The sequence below is a fragment of the Vulpes vulpes genome, chromosome 13 (assembly GCF_048418805.1).
Source record: "Vulpes vulpes isolate BD-2025 chromosome 13, VulVul3, whole genome shotgun sequence".
Lineage (NCBI taxonomy): Eukaryota > Metazoa > Chordata > Mammalia > Carnivora > Canidae > Vulpes > Vulpes vulpes.
In genome coordinates this window covers 108,991,577-108,995,776 of record NC_132792.1, presented here as the reverse complement: position 1 = coordinate 108,995,776, position 4,200 = coordinate 108,991,577, and the positions used below count along the sequence as shown (strand labels likewise).

The 4,200-nt window shown below is 36.9% G+C and overlaps 1 non-coding gene across 1 annotated transcript; it reads right to left on the bottom strand.

Moving 5' to 3' along the window:
• Positions 1 to 3,286: 3,286 nt before the first annotated feature.
• Positions 3,287 to 3,391, bottom strand: LOC112918981 (U6 spliceosomal RNA). The gene has a single exon (XR_003234796.1). It is a non-coding gene; the product is annotated as a U6 spliceosomal RNA (small nuclear RNA).
• Positions 3,392 to 4,200: the final 809 nt, after the last annotated feature.

The following is a 4,200-nucleotide window of genomic DNA, read 5'->3' as shown; positions in this document are numbered from 1 at the left end:
ATACCCAGCAAAGGATAGATGTAAGCACCGATAAATCACCCAACAGCACTTGTGAAAATATTTTTCAGAAGTACCAGATGTATTCTTACAAGAACTGAGGAAAACGACTTTGGGGATAATTATAGATGCAGGAAACTACAAGAATAAAACCTGAATTCAAGATTCTTTGAGATACAACATCTTTTAAAATGCAAACAGAAAACCTACTAAAATATTTTAGCTTTTCTGATAATTACTACTTTTATTGTTTTTTAGTTTCTTTTAAATTAGGCCATTGTAACAAGGTACACTCAAAACCAGAACTTCTGGGGATCCCTGGGTGGGTCAGCGATTTAGCACCTGCCTTCAGCCCAGGGCATGATCCTGGAGTCCCAGGATGGAGTCCCACGTCAGGCTCCCTGCATAGAGCCTGCTCCTCCTTCTGCCTGTGTCTCTACCCCTTTGTGTGTGTGTGTGTGTGTGTGTGTGTGTGTGTGTGTCTCATGAATAAATAAATAAAATCTTAAAAAAAAAAACAGAACTTCTAGTTTAATAATGGAATTTTGCATTGGTGATATCCACCTTTTTCCAAGACCCTGTTTTTTTTTTTTTTTTTTTTTAAAAAAAAGAGATATGGCAAGAGAAAGGGCCATTGATTCAAATCCTGACTTTCATTTGCCTTCTAAATCTTTTTTTTTTTTTTTTTTATGATAGTCACAGAGAGAGAGAGAGGCAGAGACACAGGCAGAGGGAGAAGCAGGCTCCATGCACCGGGAGCCTGATGTGGGATTCGATCCCGGGTCTCCAGGATCGCACCCTGGGCCAAAGGCAGGCGCCAAACCGCTGCGCCACCCAGGGATCCCTCATTTGCCTTCTAATTTCCTATAACATTATTTTCAAACAGCTTAAAACCGTGAAAAGATGTCAATGTGCCTTGTGTCCAGAAAACAATAAAAATATCTACCTGTGTTCACGTTATCCAAACTCAGCACATATGGCCCTCAATGAGAACATACTGGATGGCACCACAGAAGTGCAAAATGCAATGCAGTTCTTGGTTTTCTGCAAGTGCACAGGGTGATTTCTAGTTTAACATGGTGATCAAGTGCCTGCATTTGCCTCTCTTCTCATTAAAATAAGTGAGAATAAAAACAGAACTAAACCCATAAAGCCTAATAGGAAAGGGACTGGAAGAAGGGCCATCATTCAACATTAGATGTCACAGCATTTCTGGAAGATGAAAAATGGATGAGAATCATACAATTGAACAAGGAAGACTGAGGAATCCGCAGCCCGAAATTAACACAGGAAAGGATGGTAGAGAAAGAAATAGCTAATTTTCTAGGCAGAACCCCTAAAACTTCTGGGAATAAAATTAGAAAGAATGGAGGGTTGGATTAGGAAAACAAGCCAAAGCTGGTAGAAAGAAATAGAAAGTCTGACTGAAATTCTGTTTCTAGAACACGAAGCCAATCACTTCCCTACTCCTCTCCTCTCTCTCCCACATTTCTATCTGGATATAACAACAGTACAGGGAACCTCACACTGCTTCAAGGCAAAAGAAAACAAAGCAAAATGATAATCACCATAACAAAAACAATGACCCATACGTTAAGAAATGTACTACATTGAGTGGGGAGAATTAGGACTACTAGCTGGGTGCTAGCCCCACAGAATAAACTTCTCCCCATTTTAGTAATCCCTTATCAAAAACCTGGCTCCTCAATGATTTAAGTACAGACCTGGCCAGGTTAGCCTCCTCACTGAAGGAAAAACCTTGTAAGGAAAACAAGCATGCAAATACAGTGCAGAGAAGATCCAATCCACTCCCTGGAAAAGCCAACTGAGTATTTCCTGTCTTAAAAATGCACAAATAACTTATAATCACTCACGCATATAAAGAAAATTAGCAGCATTAAAATGGCAAATAAACAAAACAATCCCAGTGGAAACAGAAATAACTCACTGAAGAGAAGAAACTTGAAAAAACCTAATTAGTATTCTCAGAGAGATTTGAAAGATTATACCGAAAAACAGAAACAAAAACAAACACAATAACACAATAAGATAAAGTCAAAGAACTCTACATAAGTATAGAGCAAAAAGGACAGAGACAGAAAATATGTGATAAAATATAAAAGGCCTAAGAGGACAATCATTAATACCAGACAGCCCACAAATATGATCTTTAAAAGAAGAAAACAGAAAAGAGAAGGGAAGAAATACACAAAATAAAACACAGGAAAAATTTTGTAGGACATGAATCTATTTAAAGGGTACCCTGCTTACATACAAGAATGGGTGAAAACATATACCTATTCTAAACATAACATCAGAAAATCTGAGAACTTAGGAGAAAAAAAAAAGTCATCTCAAATTTTGCCAGTTGCTGTATCAGAGGACTGACAGCTATACAGTTAGATGCCTAGATCTGAGAACAACTTGCTTCCCTGCTGCTCAATTAATTGGCCAAAGCTAGTCCCATGGCTTCACAGCCACAAGTGGTACAAAGTTCAATAATTCCATGTGCATAGAAGGCAGAGAGGACGAAAAGTTATTTGTGAACAGCACTAATAGAACAACAATTGCTTCTACATACCTTTATGAATAGCTTGTATATGATATTATTCCAGTACAATGAGGGTGAAAATTGAGATGTGAAGAAACATATTAATTTTATATGGAAGTCAAGAGATATGAAAAGTTGAATAGGAGATAGTTTATTTTTTTTTTATTGTGATAAAATATGCATACTAAAATTTACCATTTTAGGGGATCCCTGGGTGGCTCAGCAGTTTAGTGCCTGCCTTTGGCCCAGGGCACGATCCTGGAGTCCCGGGATTGAGTCCCACGTCAGGCTCCCAGGATGGAGCCTGCTTCTCCCTCCTCCTGTGTCTCTGCCTCTCTCTCTCTCTATGTCTATCATAAATAAACAAATCTTTAAAAAATAATAATAATAAAATAAAATTTACCATTTTAAGAATTTTTAAGAATATACAGTTTAGTGATATTAAGTATATATCCACATTGTTGCACAGACATCATCACCATTCATCTCCAGAACTCTTCATCATTCCAAACTAAATCTCCATATCCATTAAACAACAAGTCCTATTTTCCCCACTTCCCAGCCCCTGACAACCACCATTCTGCTTTCTGTCTCAATGATTTGATTACTTTAGGTATCTCACAAGGGTAGAATCATAAAATATTTGTCCTTTTGTTTCTTGCTTATTTCACTTAGCCTCATGTTTCCATGAGTCTTCCCTTAAAGTACAATCTTTTTTAAGGCTGAAAAATATTCCATAAAAATATGCAATGCATCATTAATTTGCATGTCATCCTTGAGCAGGGGTCATGATCATATCTGTTATCATTCCGATTTTAACATATGTGCTGCTGAAGCAAGTACTGAAGACTTAACCTACTGGAAAACTAAAATATTAGCTAAGAGTTAAGTAGAAGAAGGGAAATTGAGGTCATGGAAGTTAGCTAAGTCTTCATCTTTAATAGCAGTAAATGATAATGCCTATGTTTCATAAATCAAGAAAAAGTTACACTAACACCTTGCTTACAACTATGGATATAACCCCCATAAGAACAAGAATTTTTAAAACTAACAAGAATAAGAGCAAGGTAATTGGAGAGGTAGAGTGAGGGAGAGGTGTTATTTTAAGCATTATTTCATTACTGTTATTGTTGTTGTTCTTAAATCTTTACATATAATAATCTAATAATAAAAAGTACCTCCAACAACAGTACTACTTGACCAGAACTGCAAACCAAAACTCCTGATATTTAATAGTTTACTTTTCATTGCAACAGGCTACCTCTCTCAAGACACTTTCTTGAAGACCTATTGCCAGAGACATCATTAAGTCACATGGAAAAGGACATGGAAAGGCATAGCAATGGCCTAATTCCAAAGGCCTTCTTCTCTCCTTATTTCCATGTTTTACTTCCTTTATTACTGATATTATTATATTTTACATAATATTTTATTACTATAACTATCACTTTTACTACTACTTTTCTTCTTTTAATAAGGTCTATCTGCTTCTTTTGGCACTGGTTTTTGCTATTTGCCTGGAATGTGTAAAAGTTCCTTGAAAGCACACTATCTTACTTCTACACACCCCAGAAATTTTCTCAAAGACCCCTTCTTTTCAGCACAATTTCTACATCAGCAACCAAACTTTGAGGGTTCCAGGCCAAGGCATC